The 20471-nt window shown below is 46.3% G+C and overlaps 1 protein-coding gene across 2 annotated transcripts in view; it reads right to left on the bottom strand.

Moving 5' to 3' along the window:
- NHSL1 (NHS like 1) overlaps positions 1 to 20471 on the bottom strand; it is a 150248-nt gene that overhangs the window by 98531 nt on the left and 31246 nt on the right. The gene's annotated exons all lie outside the window — the stretch shown is intronic.

The following is a 20471-nucleotide window of genomic DNA, read 5'->3' as shown; positions in this document are numbered from 1 at the left end:
CTACCCTGCCCTTGACAGTGACGACGAGTCAGCATCAACAACAGGGCAAGAGGACTCGCTGTTGGGCCTCTACCTGATTAGAAGCATACCAAAAGACACTTAGGACTTAAAAAGCAATCTCGTCCTGTTCTCACCAGACATTTCTTCCTTACAAATGAATGTTCATCATCTACTAAGAGCTCTGGGTCTTAAGCATTTTAAACCTTCTATCTTTGTTAGCTTAATAAATAAGGAGAGGGCTTTTAGTGCTTACTGACAAAGACCAAAGACTATAACCTTCAGTAACACTTCCACATAATGGAAACAAATGTCCACACAAGTGAACCAATGAGTGGCATGGCAAGAAATGCAGGAAGGACTGAAGGGGTCAAGGATTCGATGTTTCTTGGCTCCGCAATCAACACCCTGGAAAGCAGCCAAAAGAAGAACAAACCGAGGCGAGGATGGCCAGGTTTTGTCTCAGGTACTTTGGACATGCCATCAGGAGGGACCAGTCCTGGAAAAGGACATCACGCCTGGTCACGTAGAAAGACCTGGATGAGATGGACTGATATAATGGCAGCAACAGTGGGCCCAGGCATCACAACTGTGCGACTGGCATAGGACCGGCATTGTTACAGGTCGGAACCCACTTGGTAACGCCTAACAGTGGTTCTCAACCTTCCTAATACCTCGACCCTTTAATACCGTTCCTCATGTGGTGGTGACTCCCCCAGCCATAAAATTATTTTCGTTGCTACTTCATCACTGTCTTTTTGCTGCTGTTATGAATCGGGCGACCCCGTGAAAGGGTTGTACAACTCTCAACGGGGTCTCGACCCACAGCTGGAGAACCGCTGACCTAATACAACAACGTTATTAGTTTTATAAGCCATTACTGAAGAGCTACTGGAGTACTGGGAAGAGCTGACGGAGTAAAGGACTGTAGAGGAACTGTGTTGTGGAGGAGGCAGCCTGCCCAGTCTCCCTAACCCAGCAGACCCTAATGGCGGAACAACTGATACTGTGTGTCCCCTGAGGTTGTAAAGCGTGAAATGTAAACCTCGCCTCCAATGAATTCTCAGGACAAATTTTTGGCGAGTTAAACTTTCTTACTTTATGAGAACACAAGAGTGAGAAGAACAAGAGAATGCCGTTGGGCACATGGAAGGTGAGATGTTCAGCTGGTCAGCAGGAATATGATAAAAGAGATTTAAGGAACCTTACAAACTAACTCATGGTCCTAAACAGAATACCGGTTAGGGATTAAGCAGCTACAAACCTCCCTTTTTGAGACAAGAGGAGAAATTCAAATATATACTGGGTTGCAAAATGAAGTTGCAAACACACCCCCACCCCCACCCTGAAAAAGTAGCCCTATAGAGTTAGTGTCTGCAGAATGAACATGTCTCCGGTATTGTCAAAAGAAAATGGACCTTGTTAACGGTTCTGTGAGTTTTTTTTTCTTTCTCAAAAGCGCATTAGAAACCAGCAATATTCTAGAACTTCCATTGGTCCCATGATTCTTTCTTCTGCTTCTGAATTAGTTATTGATGAGGACTTGCATTTGCAATGGCTTTCAAGCACATTGAAAAGCCGACAAATGGCAATCCCCCTTCATCAGAATGGGGTGGGGCATTGGCAGGAGGTAGAAAAGGAAGCCTCCAGGGATCAGGTGTCAAGCCTCTGGAAGGAACTTGATCTAGCCTCCACTTGGCCAGCTAATTCTGCCTCCAGCAAACATGCTTCCTTCTGCCTGTGCTGAAGCTCAGGGGTTCTGCTGTGGTTCCTAGTTAATAATTTAATCCAACACCACTGCTGCCATCTGCTCGGCCAATTGCAAAACGTCTGCTATCTCTGTGACTAGGTTAGTCGAGCCACAATGTTCACATGGCAAAATGCTGGACAAACGAAAGCTTAGGCAGGCGGATAAAACAGGCTATGGGAAGCAAAAGGAAAATGTCACAAGGCAGAAACATAAAGGGACCTGCCGACACAGCTCGGAAAGCTTAACTTTGCCTTCAGGGTTAAAGGTTAAGTCTGTCACCTCTCTCTCCCGTTCGCAACAAGGACGATCCAGAGACTGTTCTGAGATGACTGAAGAGAGGAGGCAGGAGGTGAGGGGCTCTTCTAAAGGAGGCAGGAGGTGAGGGGCTCTTCTAAAGGAGGCAGGAGGTGAGGTTGAAATGAATGTTGAATCGACAGCCTTGGTGGTGCAGAGGGTTTTGAGTTGGGCTGTGAACGGCAAGGTTAGCAGTTTGAAACCAACAGCTGGCTCCTCTGGAGAAAGATGAGGTTTTCTGCTCCCGCGAAGGGTTATGGTCTTTGAAGCCCACAGGGGCAGTTCTACCCGGTGCTATAGAGTCACCGAATCAGAAATGACTCAGTGGCAGTGAGTTTGTTGTTCTTGGAGGGATCCACGTCAATCTGGTTCCTCACTAACATGCCCCACACAAGCTCCACCACCTGTCAGTGGCGGCTTGCGTGTTGCCGTGGTGTTGAGCAAGTCTCAGCAGAGGTTCCAAATCAGGATGGGCCAGTGAAAGGATGGTCTGGCAATGTATCCTCCAGAATCATCCAATGAAAAGGTCCTATGGATTCCTAAAGGACTTGTTTGCAAGCGGCTATGGGGGTAGCCCAGGGCAGGGTGGCAATTCACTTCACCGTTGTTAGTAAGAAGCCTTGTCTTTCTCCTGGGGAGTGGCGGTGGTTTTGAACTGCAGACCTTACAGATGGCAGCCCATCATGTAACCACTATGTGACCAGGGCTCCTTACTGAGAAGAGTTACAGTCTCAGAAATGAAGATGGGCATTTCTACCCTAACCTATGGGGTCACTCTGAGTCCGAATCAACTCGATGGCAGTGAGTCTGGTTTGGTTTACTGTACAAAATAAACGAATGACCTGCAGACTCCAGAGTTGGCCACCTTATGAGCGAATTCATCATCTTGCGCTCCTGTTTCCAATATGCCACCCTACGACCCAGCAGGCTCCCGCCCTCCATGCCTTTCCACCAGCTAATTCTTTACTCTGCAAGCTCGAATCCAGGCTTACCCACCGACACACCTCTACTCACAGTTATGACTAAAATGCTAATATTCCTTAGGAAGCACTCCTTGAAAGAGCCATGGGTCCTTTTCCAAAAAATACATGACATGACACTTCAAGAATAACTTGCCCCCAAATAAACCGTCTTCCATAAAGAGAAAAACTAATTTCATAAACTATGACTATCCTACTCTTGAGCCAATAATACGACCTGGCACCTCACATAGTCCTAGTCTGGTCGCACCCAGACGCAAGGTCGGCCATTTGAAACTACCAGCTACTCGGCAGGAGAGAGATGGGGCTTCTGAGTGACCCTCATTGCCATCCAGTCGATGCTGACCCACAGCAGTGACCCCATAAGGCAGAGTAGCCCATCCTTGAGGGTTTCCAAGACAGGGAGCCGGACCAAGGTCACCTGCTTGGGCAGTGAGAATTCTACACCTGGACCACCACTGACTCCCCGCTCTAGCCCCAATCGCTTTACCTTTGCCCATTCAGTTGTTCAAATACATCTTCTCGATTTATATGAAGAGCCAAGCATACCTTAGAGAAAAGACTATTTAATTTTTACTCAATTACATGTTTTTATCATTAAAATGTCAAAAAGAAATAGTAACACACGAAATGAAAAACAGAGAGAGAGAATGGCTTCTTCTGAAATCTTCAGGGAAGAATAAGGGGGGGGATGGTCATTGTGCAATGAAAAGTCAAGTAGAACCTATTGATCTTAAGAGAGTGATTAGCTAAATGTTTCAAATTCTGGGCCCTCTGGTACTTAGAAAAGTGGACAGTCTTAAGGACCTGCTTTATTGATGGCGTTACAAGGCCTACGAGGGATTTATACTTGGGAAACCTCTTCCACTTAGCAAAAATGGAAAACAAGCAACCTTCCTAATCTAGACTACCAAGCAGAAGCTGGCAGGAGAAAGTAGAGGCTGCCACCTACAGGGCCATGGCGGATGCCGCACATTAAGTGATACCCACGCTGACTCTGGCCAGGAGAAAAGGCCTCCCATCTTCACAAACATGCGCATGCTTGAGTGTGTGAACACACACCACCACCACCAGTCACAGCCATGTCTCCAAGGGGGATCCTCATCCCCACCAATGAGAGGGCATGCTCTGTGATGCCTGTGCCTCGTGACGTTGGTAACACACTTCTCAAACTTGGGGTTCAGTGGGAGATCACTGAAGAGGCACATGGGTTGACACAGTGGCTGCAACTGGGCTCAAGCACAACAACTGTGCACTGGTGCCGGACCAAGCAGGGCTTCCTTCTGGTGCACACCGGGTCGCTATGAGTCAGGATCTACTCAACAATGCCTACCACGAGCAACAACAAGCATTTACAGAGTACCTAGGTCTGAAACACTGGGGAGGGATAGAAAGACACCTCCCAATCAATGAAGGGACCATTACTTTACCTGAATAAAGAGAATGTTAAAAAAAATAAATAAGAATTTCATAGCAACTTTCAAACAAAAGTTTGTAAAAAGGTGCTTTCATTTGTTGGGAAGATAATTCTGAGACCAAAGTTTCTAAGAATTTAAAACAAAATAATAATTTTAATTGACCAAGGAAAAATAAGACTTAATTTCTTCCCAATTAATTAACAGTAAGTACGGTGATTTAGGGAAAATGTTGATTTCGGTGAATTATTAAGTAGTAAGGAGCCTTCCTTGGGCTGCTAATCGGATGGTGGTCTGCAGTTCAAGCTGGGGCGGAGCGAAGAAAGTTTCTGCTGCTGTAAAGACTTACAGCCTCTTGAGGCTTCCTCACCCCCCACCCAATCATGACCCCAATCCTGCCTTTCACTGCAGTCTAGGCCGGCGCATGTACCCAGGTACAGATAAGAGCTCACAACACACAGAATCCAGCTCGGATAAACCCCTCAGGCACAGATATGGAGTAGTGATGCCAGGAGGGTAGGGAGACAGCGATCAGAGTAAGATATGAAATGAATAATAATTTATAATGTATCAAAGGATTGCAAGGGTGGGGGGATCCCAAGGGCTGATACGAAGGGCTCACATAGAATGTACATGTTTATAATGATGTTTGCAATAATGACGACAACATATGTACAGAGATGTTTGATAAAATTGATGCATGGATTGTTATAAAAGCTATGAGTTCCCAATAAAGTGATCCTTACCCCCCAAAAAATAGATTTGCAGCCTCAGGAACCCACGGGGGCTGTTCCGTCCTCTCCCAAAGGGAAACTGTGAGTCGGCCTCCACTCATTGACAATGAAGTAAGCGATGGGGCCAGCTCTATGGACACGAGTTTTCAGTAGAATGTTAAATACCTGTGCAGTGCCTACTTTCTCTACGCCTGTGATTTCTTACATTGTTTCCCACATGGCTAGAATGAATGCTGTCATTATTAAGCCGGCGTGGTGGAGTGCTTTTTTTTAGGGAACTTAGCTGAGCTCACATGCAATTAGACAAGTCGAGAAAGGCCACTTTTGTTTACTGATGAACTGACAGCCATACTTAAGAGTTGAATGTCTCCAACTCTGTATTTCTAGGCATGATAAAGGTTGGTTTATGTAAGGATGTTACTCATCTGATTCGTATTGGCCCTTGAATTAAAAATAAAACACCTTAAGTTATCTTAAACTACTGAGAAGAGAGTTCCTCATTAAACATGAATGTCAGGAAGGCTGATCACGGTAGCGAAGACTGGGCAGCGTAAGCAAAGGAAGGTCCAACCCAAACCAAGCCCACTGCAGCCACCCGGACTCTGATTCACAGCGAGTGACACCCACAGGGCAAAGTCAAACTGCCCCACTGGGCTTCCAAAGCGGTTGCCTTTTGATGGAAGCAGACTACCACACCTTGCTGCCTCGGACTGGCTAGTGGGTTCCACCTGCTGACCTTCTGGGTTCGCAGAGTGCTCCTCACAGGAAAGTCCGTCCCACATAAAAGAGATTTACAATTAGTGGAACCATCAGAACAGAAACCATGAGGCTGTTCTCCTGTCCTGGGAAGAATGTGATCAACATCCCTGAAGAACTCGTTCCCCTGCACTGGCGGGTAACCTTCACTGGGAAAACACACACACACACGCACACACACGCAAACCTTCACTGGGAAAACACACACAGGCACGCACACACACACACGCACATGCACACGCAAACCTTAACTGGGAGAACACACACGCACGCGCAGATAAAGCCTTCTTTAAAGTTAGGTAAGTGAAGACTTCTGAAGTGAATAAAACCGTCTTACCAGCTCATTTCTTCATGTTCTTATGTTCAAAATGACAAGATTATTCCTAAGAAGTAAACAGCACATGACAGCAAGCAGTAAGAATAAGGACACTGTTGTATTGAGACGCATAGTGGTCTGTGTCCCTGAATCTGGCAGCCCAATAAACACAGACACGGCCTTGCTTTTCGGAAAACTAGTTTCACACCACTTTGATTTACAAACGAGCCACGTAAGACCCGTTTTCACGAACTGAAGCAAATGCCCAGAGGATTTTCACTTTAAACCAAAAGAGGAAAATCTGTCAGTGTTCATTTGGTAGTCAGCAGTTAGAGAGGCAGCGCCCCCAAGAGCCTTCCCTGGGAACTACATTCAGCAGCCAGCTGCCATAGCTTTGAACAGCGTCTGGGGACACTATGTTGTCGGCTAGATGTGGGATTTGGAAGGTTTTGGTTTTTTTGGGGGGCGGGGGGGAGGAAGGTTGGGAAGACTCCGATTTCTTTCCCACATAAACTTAACGGCAACGACTACTTTGCGTCGTTTTGGCTGACGGAAAGTTTCACAGGAACTGTCGGATCGTGGGGAAACTTGTATTTCCAAAGCAAGGATTTGAGAGTGTATCTGAAATGAACACTGGGTTGCTCCGGGCGTCTGGTTTCCCGTTACTAGAGGGCAATCGAATCAGGGCGCAGCTGGCGGGGGAGACAAGTTGATTGCAAAGCCCATGTAATTAGGTCCGTGTAGCATCTGAGAAAAATCAGATGGTAATTAGAACAACACACCCGGCACTAGGTCCTGGCCAGCTACTGACTTTGTAAAAACTGATGTGCTTAACTCCTATCAGCATCTGGGAGGGGAGCCACGGGAGGCAGGGCGTAATGGAGGGTAAAGAATAGCTGGGGCCAGATGAAGATCGGCAGGGGCCTGGCATGACCTCCCACCTGCAAAGATATGAAACCTGAGACTGCACAGACAGACACGGACCCTCCTCACTTGCCCCATGTCTTTCTTTTGCCTGTGTGCTTGCTCCCTAGAGAAAGTAGAAGAGGGTGGGGCAGAAACTACTACAGGGATCGGACTGACCGGTGCAGACATCCCGCACTGTTCTACACCAACAAAGGGAAGGAAGGAAGGAAGGAAGGAGGGAGGGAAGGGAGGAAGGAAGGAAGGAAGGAAGGAAGGAAGGAAGGAAGGAAGGGGAAGTTAAAGAAAGAAAGCAGTGAGGGATCTGGACAGAATACAGCCAGATGGGACCTTATCATGTCGATGGTTCGCCCACTTTCTAAGGTGGTCCAGCAACTCCGAAACAACCACATGGATCCGCTCCTATCCCCTTATCTGAGAGGACTGTCTCTGTGCACGGGCAGAAATCATTCCATGAGAAAACAGGTTTAAACGATGCTGCCACAATTGATTTTCATTAGCAGACCCCATTTCATGAAGACTGTCACCTGTCAAAGGCAGTCCTCGAATAACTGACAGGGCTCCACGCCGGACTTGCTGGCTCTGCACACCCGCTTTGGGCTGACTGCAGGTGAATTATTTTAGTGCTCACTGGCTCCAGAAGGGAAACACTCACCTGCGGGGCCCCACTGGACAGAAGAGTCCACCACACTCTCCAGAGAATAGATCACATTCATTCTCAACATCAGTCCCCGGGCGTCATCGAAGGCATGCTCCTGGCTGTACATCGGCTCATGCTGAACTGAGATGAAAGCCACCTCTCGGCCACCCACGCCCCCTCCCACTTCATCAGCAACAGTGATGACTCTAGTCTGGACTTTCGGAGCTCCATTTAAACCAAGCTCAACACCCACACCCACCCCACCAGATTAAGAAAAAACAACAGCAACAAAACACACACACACACACACACACACTGACTCTTCTTTCTGCAGCTGCTGAATACCACAAATAGCTTCTTGTATAATTTGATTTAGAATGCACCCCGAACTCCACAAGTTGAATGGCAACGTGAATGCTTCATTCAGAGGGAATTCCATGTGTGGAATGTGCTAAAAACATCACAGTGGCGAAAGAGCATTTGGAAGGGCTGGGGCAGAGGACCCCTTTCAGCACCAGCAGGGAAATTCTCCTTGGGTCTATGCAAATGGCGGGAGCATGCTTTCAGAAGATTCCCACAGCGATCAAAGGAGGGCCAGCTCATTCCACTCAGTGCCCTGGGCTAAGGAGCATTTCCCCTAACTTTGGGCCCCATCCCCCACAGTTAAACTTCCCTTCCGCTTACCCAATGAAATGCACTTACCTCAACCTATCCATGCTCTCCTACCAGTGATCCATTCTTATATTAGCTAACCCTTTAAGGAAAAATTTTTTCTAGCTTACTGTGTTGTTGCTTCTCCCGACTGATAGCTTCACAAGCTCCTGCAGGGCCAGAGCCAGCCCCAGCCAGGCTCAGGCAGCACTTTGCCCAGTGCCAAGCTAGCAAACCAGCTGCTCCCAAATTCCAAACCATGTGACGGTCTGTAATAGTCAAGGTCGCATTCACAGAAAAGGGGTCATCACCCACTTGTCTGAAATGAGTGGGGGAGAGAGTGGATACTGTCATGGAAGGAATGCCTTCTTTCAAGGAAAGAAACCGGTCACGCAACGTGATACGCTCCAGGGAATTGAACTTTGCCCTGGGAGACCTGGTGGTGTGCTGGGTTAAGCATCGGGCTGCTGACCACCAGCCACTTCTGCTCTGAAAGAGTTTGTCTTGGAAACCCACTGGGGCAGTTCTATCCTGTCCGTATAAGGTCTTCATTCAATGGCGGCAAGTTTGTTTTGGGGGGTCGGGGCGGGGTATGTGGTAATAAAGCAAACAAACAAAAAACCGGAATGTTTTGGTCTCTGCAGCCTCTCAGACTGGTAGAGCTTTTCAACTGGAGACAAAAATTCAAAGAAATCATCTCCTCATTGGTTGACCTTCTCTGTTCACACCAAGCGTTGCTCTGGGAACTAGAGCTGCCAGGATAAAGACAGTGTCAAACAATGCCTCTGCCCCTCCCATCTCCCCGGCTTCCCCGGGGCATGGCTCCCCCTCTCCCTGGGGCTGACACCCGCTTCCCCTGGAGTCCTCAGCAGTGGGGCAGTGCTGGAGCGCTCAGCTGGTTGGGGATTTGAAGCCACAAGAGAAGAATCTGTAAAGAGGGCAGCTTTGGAAGCCCCATGGCACAGGTCTGCCCTGTCCTCTGGGTCCCTCCCAAGTTGGGATCAACACGTTTGGATTGGCTGATCTGCTCTTCGCCTGTAAGGAATTCCATTGCATGGAAGTCAAACAGAGTAAAAAGGTTGGAGGGCAAATTGTGAAACAGATGCTGCTGGCCGCTCGTGAGGACGGAAAGGTGGACACACCATCAGGGAAACCTTGACATCGGAGGTGGATGAGGGTTTGGAGATGGAGAAAGATAGGAGACACATGTGAAGTCGGTAAACAGCGCAAAAGCCTGAAGAGGACAGGGTGAGCCGTGTGGTCGGGAATAGTCATGCAGATGAGACGGATGGTGCCTGTGAGCTCTCATGCCCCAAACAGCTCCGGGGCATCTGAGTGGCTGGAAGCTCGAGAGCACATTTCCCAGACTCCCTCACACCTTGGCCTAGTGCTCAAAGAGCCAATAGACCTGGTGCGCCTGGAAGTGAGTCTGCACTGCTGCAGCCTGTGGACGCTTCTGCAGGATATGGGCCTCCCTTCTTCGGAGGCCTCAGGCTCGCCCTCTATTTGCTGCTAAGGTCAGAGGTCATGCAGGGAGGTCTTAGGCCTCAAAACCCGGAGTGCCAGCTTGCTGATGATGGCAGAGCAAGGGCTTCCTTAGAGCCCTCTCTGGGTGCTGTTCTGAGTCACTCCAGCCACTCAGCTTTAAAAGTACTTCTGCTCACAGTGTTTGGGACGACGTTAGCCCGAGGGAACCCCAAAGTGGCGCACACAGGCTGGGCAGGAGATACGGCCGGAGAAGTCTGTCGGAACCAGTTCTGAGGAACCGTCTATGTTACGTCCCACAGCCCAAACCCACTGCCATCGAGTCGATTCCGACTCATCGTGACCCTATCAGACAAAGGAAACTGCCCTCCCTGCTTCATAGGGTGTCTGAAACTTTAAAACCTTTACGTGGGCAGACAGCCTCACCTTCCTCCCCCGGGGCAGCTGCCAGGATTGGACAGCTGCCCTGGTGGTTAAGAGGTCAATGTGTAACCCACAACGTCACCGGGCACCCGTGTCCAGCCCAAGAGTGTAGCTGTTATTCGCACAGCCGTGAGCCCACTTCTGCAGGGCGCCCAGAGCTACAGATCTTCATGGAAGCAGATTGCCACAGCAGAGTGCTTAACCACTGTGCCACTAGCGGTCCTTAGCAATGGGAGGACATCACAAGTTATCACCTGGGCTAATAATCTGTGTTTTCAGAAAACACCAAGTTAAATTGATAAAATCAACCAACGCTCTCAATCCATGGTAAATGAGCTCTGATGAGAAAGGGGAGGCGAGCGCAGAGTCTGCACCACATGCTAACACACTGCACGTGTTCATGGTTTACTGAAGCCTAACCTGTGGCTGTAAGGAGCTCTGGAGGCATAGTGGTTCTGTTAGGCAGATAGGGCAGGGATGGGATGCCCATTAACGCATGCCCAGAGAGCCAAGCACAAAGGGCAGCACACTGCACATGCTCAGAGGCATAGGGTTTCCCGCCGGTGGGCATGGGTTGGCGTTAAACCTGGATCGGCCCACCTGGGCCAGGTGAATTCAATTCAGGGGTCGTCCACCACACCTCTCCCTGGAATCCTTGAAAAGACCGGAGCCAGGGGGAGACAGACAACTTGAGAGAGAACTTAGAGGAGAACTTGGGCAAGATCTAACAGAGAGTTGCCGGGAAAGAGATCTTTGCGTGACGCTGAGCAGTCTCTGCCAGGCTGCATGGTCAGGAGGAGTCCTATAGGTGCCGTGTAAAACCTGAAACTTCTTCGAGCTCTCATTAAACTCACTTGGATCACGAGCCAGGCTTCGGCGTGAATTCTTTCTCGTGCGGAGCCAAGGACAGAGGTGTATCTCTATCTCCAGAGAGATCTAACAGTTACATGTTCAGTTGCTAACTGCAGGGCTGGCAGTTCAAAATCACCAACAGCTCCTGTACAAGAGTTACAGTCTCAGAAACTCCATGGGCAGCTCTACCGCATCCTGCAGGGACACTGTGAATGGGCATAGCTCGATGACAATGAGTTTTATTTTTTAAATAAATCATTTTTATTGAAGGCTCTTATAACCCTTATAACAATCCATACAGCAATTGTATCAAGCATGTTTATACATATGTTGCCATTATCATTTTCAAATTACTTTCTGTTTGAGCCCTTGGTATCAGCTCCTCTTTTTTCCTCCCCCACCCTCGGAGACCCCTGATAAATTATTATTATTTTCACATCTTACACTGCCTGCTATCTCCCCTAGCCCACGTTACTGTTGCTCGTCCCCTTGGGGAGGTGGGGCTGGGGGGGGGCTATCCGTTGATCATTATAGTAGGTTTCTTCCCCTCCCCTCACCCTTGTATGTTTGTTTTTGAGCCACTGGCGGCTGGCGGCCTCGTGGCACTGTTGGGTAGGAATTGAACTGGCCGGAATTGACTGGATGGTCATGAGTTTGGTGTTTTGGTTTTGGAATCTTTGGCTGGATCACAACCCTTCCTGTCTCTCTAAAAGCCTTTAACTTTACCTACTGACTCTGGTTAGCTGCTGGTCTTGCTAGTCTATCAGTTCCACGCTGCTGAGCAATCTGGAATGAACATGATGTTAGGTCCTTACTATCCCAGTCACGAGATCTCTATGGGGCAGCAGGCTTACTTTGTCACAGTAGGTGGTTGCTATGAGTCTAGGTCAACTGGACACACCCAACAACATTACAGGTGGTCCCTGAATTACGATAGGATTCTGTTCCAAGGACCCAGCTGTATGCAGTTTTAACATAAGTCAAATGCCTCATTTTTTTCCCAGTACTTTCCAGTATTACCCCCTTTTACAATCAGTATCTTTATAAGTCAGATCTTTGTCTTTGGGGGTTAGAAAAACTACACATAAATTTACAGATATGCTTAACGTGTGTACTACATATTACTACCAATGACATATTGAGAAAAAACAAATGGCTTGTGTAACTTGAATATGTGGAAAGTTGGGGGCTACCTATATTAGATCCTACACCAGGTTGACTTTCACTATCTGAAGAGCGGGGTCTGCACAAACTGTAAGGTTAAGCTTTATGGCAAACTGACATTATTTGGTATACTCTTCTATCCATAATCTTTGTACCTCCCACCCAATGACTAGGTGGGAGCACGCAAATCAGGCGTCGCCAACTCTAACTTGAGGACTGGGTGGGTCTGCCATTCAACAGCCATCACAGACACAGAAAGAAGAATCCTGCCGCCATCAAGAAAGAGCCACCAGCAGAGCACATGCAAGACCCCGGCCTCAAGGGGCACCAGAGGCCACAGAACTGAGACCACAAGACACAGAAAAGGAGCTATACCAAGACCATGAGGCAGAACAGACACCTTGACCCATAGAATGAGTACCGCTAAGTGCCTACAGAGAGGAACTTTGCAAGGCTGTGGCCAGGGGACTTGAAGGCTGAGTCACTGAGGACCATGCCTGCAGGCATGTTGTCAACCAAACAGGCTGTATCCTTAATGTTTTATGATCCTCACTTGTGGAAACCTGTTAAATTCCCTCATAAACCCCATCATTTTGAGTATTGTCTGTGAGTTCTGTGTGGCCATTGTAACACATTATCAGACCCAGCAGGAAAGTAGGGTGAGGTACAGGGATGACTGAGATCACAATAGGATAAGAAAGTTCAAGGGCGGAGGTCCAAGTGACCTTTGCCTTGGCAATTAGCCTTGGGCTGGTGTGGAATTAGATTCCTCTTTCCCTTATGTAGTTGGAGAAGATCCACCATGGCCTCAAATCATTTCCTCAAGCTTCAACTCCTAAATGATTACACACACACACACACACACACACACACTACACACACACACATATACCAACTACTTAATAGTTTTTCTCATACTTATTTCTTAAAAGTTGACTTTCCTGCAATGATCTTAATTATGTAAGTCTCTGAAATAGTACATATAGCCTGATAAAGAATGCATAAGAGCCGACCCCATGATATTTGGGGCAAGCTCGTCAGATAACGGACACTAGGGCCCATGAAGGGCTGCCATGCTGCAGCCCTCAGAGCACACCGCAAAATCTACTCCACTTCCACCAAACAGAAGGATTTTTTTTTTTAACAATTTATTGGGGCTCATACAATTCTTATCACAGTTCATACATATACATACATCAATTGTATAAAGCACATCTGTACAGTCTTTGCCCTAATCATTTTTTTCTCCTCTTTTCTTTTTTTACATTTTATTAAGGACTCATACAACTCTTATCACTATCCATACATATACATACATCAATTGTATAAAGCACATCCATACATTCCCTGCCCCAATCATTCTCAAGGCATTTGCTCTCCACTTAAGCCCCTTGCATCAGGTCCTCTTTTTTTTTTTTTTAAAGGGGAGGGAGGGGAAAAAAAACAAACAGAAGGATTTGCTGGGGGGTATTAAGAGCTCTTCAAGGTCCAGGAGGGTGTGAGGATGAAGTTCCCACACCACACAGCCAGGACAGTCAGAGTGACATCTGCTGCTTATCACTGCGCATGTTCAAGTCTGGAAGCTGAAAGCACACCACCCTCGCTTCCAGAAAATCAGGATGCCACTCCTGCTGTGCTTGCCAAAAGATCCGCACAAGCTACCAGTCCTTGATTTGTCTTTGCAATTCAATGAGGGCATCCTCCATGGCCTTTTGGTTAAGATCAAGTGTAAATTCAATGAGCGGGCCTGTTTGGCAAAACCTAGGTCCCTACCTCCCCTCTAGATACAAAGGCCTGTGGGAGGCGGTGTTACTTTCTAGCAGGGGAAGTTAGGCTAGCAGATGGAAAGAAAGTTGCATAAGCCAATGGCAGAATGTACCCAGGGATTTCTGGCCAAGCGCTTCAGTCAGATCAATTACTAATATGTTCCAAAGTCCATTGAGATGTACAGTCTCTCAGGCACAGTGTAGACTGAAACCCAGAAATATGGGGCTTTACATATGAGCTTCTAGATTCAGAAGCTGAGAACATTAAAGGAAGATTTTACTTCAATTTCAGCAGTGGCCCAAAAGAACCCAAGAAAGCATCATTAGCATTGCATCTTGCTAAGTATTTTCCCTCAGCATAGTCCGCGAGGGGTTTCTTTCCATGGTCTCCCTTTCTTGCCTTTTTTTGGTAAAGACATGTTTAAATATTCACAGGAAAAAACAAAAGCCATGACAATAAAGCACTCTAAACACAATTGGGTAAAAACAGTGACTAATGAGCAGATGCATGGATAGACACACGGGCTGAGCGGATGTAGAACGGAGAGTTGGGAATATACTTGGGAAATATATAGGCTAGTTGTGCATGGATATTTACCTTTGTGGTAAATCTAGCCATGAATGTGGTTGAGCCTCAAGGGGCAGAGTTAAGAAAACATCTTACATGTAACCAAACATCTTGAAGGAATAAGTACATTGGGCATTGGGGAGCAGAACTATGGTCTCAGAAGACAACTGACATAACACAGTTCAGAAAGACAATGTTCTACATTCTACTCTGTACCAACCAGGGCCATCAAAGTTCATGCGCAGCCACGCCAGGTGCAACTATTGGTTTCTCCCTGTCCAGAAGCAAAATGCGTGACAATCAAAGACACACGGAAACAATAAGTTTACTAGACTAACAACGGACCCCATGAACATCAGACTCCTCAACCCTGAGACCAGAAGAACTAGATGGGCCTGGTTTCCATGACCAACTGTTCTGATAGGGATCACATTAGAAGGTTCTGGATACAGAGGGGGAGACAAACTGGAAAGAATCGCAGTCATAAAAAAAAGACCAGGTTTACTGGTCGGATAGAAATGGGTGAAACTCCGGCAGACCAGGGCCCTTCCGGTCTGGAAATGAACTCCCCCCATTGCTTCATTTATATCCAAACAAGAACAATAACATGAGGGAGGACACACTCAGCCACTTGAGATCAAATGGCAGCAGTTACCAAAGGACAGCTTTCCCAGGAGCGGGAATGGAAATGGGAAACACACAGAAGCAGAATAAAAAATCTTTACAGCGTGAAGCTTGCAATTTTATAAATAATTATAAAATGAAAGTTGCATAACGGTTGAGTGGGAAATTGATCTGATTTGTAAAACTTCACCCAATTCATAATTTAAAAAACCCACCTCACTCACTGCATTCCAGGTGACCCTCTGGAATACCAGGTGAGCTGGTCCTGGGTGTTGCTGGGACGGTCACTGTCACTGGGAGTGGAAAAGCCTACTTTCCTCATACTAAAAAGGTTTTAGGAAAATGGGCCACTAAATAAAAAGACATGTTCAAATTCACACCACCGAGGAAAACTAATTGCATAAAAGTACTCTGTGGGCTGCTGCAATAGGACTTCACAAATCACACAGGCAAGGCCATCCAACTCACCTTTCAGGTGCTCTCTATGGGCTGGAATGGAGGGCAAAAAGACGGAAGTGGAAAGAGCTACCCGGTGTGCGTCTCAGAGACAACCCACAAATGGCCCTACGGACCCAGTAACCAAGCTACACAAGCCCCCAACAGCATTGAAGAAAACACCTACTCAACAAAACACCACTCTTCTCAACCGTTCCACCCAAATAGGCCCTCCCTCCCTCTCTAAACACGGCCGAGAAATGCTTACCAGGCACACAGTGACCGATTCGGTATTCATCCTTCAAATCCAAATTTAGTAAAAACAATGTCATGGCAAAAGAATCTATTTAAAACTTTTTATCCTGCCATTCAATTGTTCCTTTTGATAAAGCAATGACGTTTAAAAGGTGTTAGGAAAACCGGCAATCAAAAGGAAGTTCTCTGTCTCCTATAGCGTGAAAACATTTATGTCTTCATAAACACTGAGATCTCGTTATGAAAGCATTAAATATTAATGCTCCTACCCAGTTTTTACAAATCAGAGAAATAATCATCATAGATGAAGACACTCATTTGCTTCCATCCCAAAGCATGAATAATTTAAGCGGTAAGACCTGACAGTATTTGGGTTGAGAGGCTTCCTCAGTTGTCGGGGATACACGGGCTTCAGCAGAGGGGCGGAGCGCCAGGACACCTGGAAGTCATGCTGCCAGTGCAACAAATGAGCAGAGCACCTTGCTGCCCGCAGGCTGCTCGGCTCCACTGTTTCCTCACTTTGTAAAAAGGCCACTCCTGCAGACACAGCAAGGGGTCTCTAGGGGGAGGTGTGGAGAAGACTCTGCAGGCTCTCCTCAGTAGTATTTCTAATCCCTCCCCATTGTCCTATTCAAATAGGTGTACATTGCCCCACATGTATGTTGCTGAAATAGTCTATTTTTAGGGCGAAAAATAGGACCATACTTTAAAAAGCTGGTAAGGATGAAAAACTGCCTATCAAAATTTCCCACACTACCTCTCTCTCCTAAATCCCCCCACTCCCCCCCATGCCACATTTTCCCAGCCAACTTAAATCCTTTCTGGAACAAAGAAAATACCTAGATTTTTTTTTCTCCATAAACTTTGACATTCGATATATAATTAAGTACAATCCCCAATCCAATTATTTTGTGTGTGCTTTTAAAGGCTGGAGGCTGAAGACTAATGGCAACAATAACAGAGCAAGACTAAATAGCTTGCTTGAAAAGTAGAAAAATCAATGAAATATAATTCCACAGAATCCTGGCAAACACACAGATACACACACAGAGGCACACACACAAATCTTGAGAACTAACAATGAAAACATCAAAATTGAACACAATTGTCCTGACACTGAGTCCTGGACAGGCTGCCTGCCTCCTTTAAAACAATTCGGTGACAACCAGTTTGTTTGTTTGCTTGTTTAACTAGGTTACGATTTTTATGTAATGAATCAAAGACAATGAATCAGTAAGAATTTGTCGGCTTTCAGCTCTACAACCTTGAATTAAGCTCTGAGGACACTAGAGAAATGGTCTAAAATTACACTGTCCAACTGGTAGGTTATGGAGACAACTTACCCATTGAGGCTTAGTATCGCGCTATTGAAATGTGCCCAGTTCAAGCTGTGATGTGCTTTAAGTGAAGACGCACATACTCAAAAGGCATAGCATCAAACACATGCATACAACAAACAGCTAAAGATATTTCCACATGTGATCACCCTAAAAATAATCGAGGCAAATGTTTCTTATGGTGTGCATATGTGGAAATGATTATATTTAAGCTAGAGTGGGCTAAATAAAAATATTACTAAAATTTATTTCACCTGTTTCTTTTTACAGCCATAATGTAGCTACCAGAAAGTCTAAAATGACATGTGTGGCTCCCACGGTCTCCAATGTGTAGTGACAGTGCTGCTCTAGGTGTTCAATGCCTTCATTGTAAAATCAACCAAAGGACAAAAGATGGCTCCTCAATAATGTTTAAAGACTATGTTTTACGCATATTTGAGTAGCATGTGTTAGTGGTTGTTAGGTACCATTGGGTCAGTTCTGACTCATGAAACTCCTATGTACACAGAACAGCGCTAGCTGTGTGAGAAGAACGGTGTCTGGGGTCTTGACGCAGCCATGTAGCAGGGAAGCAGCAAAGCCCACATGGAAGAAGCACACCAGCCTGTGTGATCATGGGGTGTCGATGGGAAGAGGTGTCAGAAGTTCAAAAACAAGCAACCAACTCTATGTGAAGGGGCGTGGATATTGTGGAGACCCAAAACCCACCTGTGAGTTAATTGGACAGTCCCTCTCAGAAGGCCCACACGGAAGGGATGATACACCCAGGGGGCCATATGGCACACATGAATCACCCTTACTGTTATGGTTGGCATTTGTTTTACCTCATTAATCATGTTAGATTTGCAGATGCTCATTTGTATATTTAAGATAGTTTGGTACATGAAACCAAGATAGATAACCCTTCTGAAACAGTAACAAGAGTAATGGTTCCCTGAGGGTCCAGGAAGAGAGGTGGGGGGAAGGCAGGAAGGGGGAGCTGATAGAACTGATGACTGTATAACCACCCCACTGGAGGGGATCAAATAAAAGAAATGTATGTGAATGGATACATTGGATTGCGTATGATATGGTTTAAAAAAGTATTATAAAAAAATAAATGAAAAAAAGAAAGAAATAAAGTTTCCTGCGGGGGTGTATAGTGGGGAAGGGAGGGGACAAAGGGGAGCTGATTTCAAGAAGAAAAAAAATGTTTTTAAACTGATTGTGGTAGCAATTGTACAATACCGCTTGATGTGATTGAACTGTGAAATGTTAGGATATCTGTAACCGCTCCCCCCAAAATAATTAAAAAGAAAAAGAATACTATGAACTAGGCACTACATAAATAAGGTTTCACTATTATAGTATAAAGCATATCCAGTCATGTACATTCCTTTCCCATAAGGTTGAATAATCATCAATAATATTACATTTAAAAACATTTTATCATATGACTAAAAGACACCTTAGCTACTAAGTAAATACAACAACTCTTCATTTTAAAGGTCACCATTCCATAAAAGATGATAGTCTGACGTAGGTCATCCACAACCTTTACAACAAATGAAAGACTTGCATTTCAATCATCCTATAATGACATCTGGTTACAAAATGCATTCTCTGACATCAGGTCTTGCAAGAATGCAAAGGCAATCCAAAAAAAGGTAATGATCTCCCCCCCCCAGCACTTCATATCATAAATCCTGTTACAGCTAACAGCTGCTAATCAACGCTTTATGAGGCTTTGTAAATTCATGCTCAGCAGCAATAGAACTGTCCAGGAGTGGCATTTGAATGACTCACTTTCACATACAAAGATCAACGTACAATCTCTGGACCAATTACTTTGATCACATGAAGGCAACACGTTATTTCAACCTTTTACAATTCATGTGGCACAGTGGGTTACGCGTTGGGCTACGAACCACAAGGTTATCAGTTTGAAGCCTCCAGCTTCTCCTCAGGAGAGAGCAGCAGCTTTCTACTCCTGTAAAGATGTACAGCCTCAAGAAACCCATGTCCCATAACTTGCTAGGAGTCAGAACTGCATCAGTGGCAATGAGTTTGGTTTGGACTTTGATCATGCATCATTACCACACATTGCTTGAAATAAAATTTTACAAATTCACTACAAATTCTCAGAGAAGCCAGTTATCCCCTGCACTAGAAGACTCACCCAAAACTTACCCAATCATGTGTTCACCCAACCTCTAAATGCAAACACTGTTCCAACAGTGAAGACTCCATAGCAAACACGTCTTTTAGGGATCCCGCGTTTTGCAGAGCAGGCAAAAGCAAGTTAAAGGTACGAAAGAAACTCAGTCACTGTATGGTGATGAGTGGTATGAAAAAGACACACCCCGGAGCTTTGCCTGGAGGGGTCTGTAGCGAATTAGCTGGTAAAAGCAGGGCGTGGAATGGCCTCTCTGAGAAGCAGCCACCTTGCCGAGAGCAGGAGAAAAGCATTGGGGCAGGGGATGTGGAAAGGACCCTGTCCTGGAAACAGTCTGACAGTTTTGTGGCACAGAAAAGAGGTACATGAAATCAAGGTAGCGTGACAGAAGGTGACGGTAAGAGGGGACAGCTCAGGAAGTGTTCTGCAGATCATGGAAATAGTGACAGGCGGTGGGTGTCATACTGAACACCATGAGCAACCACTTCAGGCTTACGGTCTACTTCAGGTCCGGCTTAAGGTCCGGCTTCAGGTCTACTACAAAAGTCTCTCTGACACTGAGGAGGACAGGCTGTGGGTGGGCAAATGGAAGTTGGAAGCTAGAGTCAGACATTAGGCAAGCAATGATGGTGCTTGAACCACAAGGATGCGGTTGCACGTGGGAGAAATGCAAGAATCCGGGCGTGTTTTGGAGGAAGGACACACAGAACCTCGGAATGCACTGAGGTCAGATGAAGGGAAAGATGGATTGAGTTTTGGTTTTCGCCCCTGAGACTGGGCGGTGGCTGGTGACGCCCGTGGCTCAGAAGGCGGGAGAGTAAATGGAGTGAGACAAGCTAAGAGGGAGCTCTCTGCTATGTCAACAGTAGAACTGTCACATGGGCAGGAACATGTGTCTGAAGCTCAGCAAAGAGGCCGGAGGGGAAAAAACCACTGGAGGTGAGCATGTG

The sequence above is a fragment of the Tenrec ecaudatus genome, chromosome 7, assembly GCF_050624435.1.
Source record: "Tenrec ecaudatus isolate mTenEca1 chromosome 7, mTenEca1.hap1, whole genome shotgun sequence".
Lineage (NCBI taxonomy): Eukaryota > Metazoa > Chordata > Mammalia > Afrosoricida > Tenrecidae > Tenrec > Tenrec ecaudatus.
The sequence above is the reverse complement of the archived record's forward strand: the minus strand, read 5'-3'. Positions and strand labels throughout refer to the sequence as shown.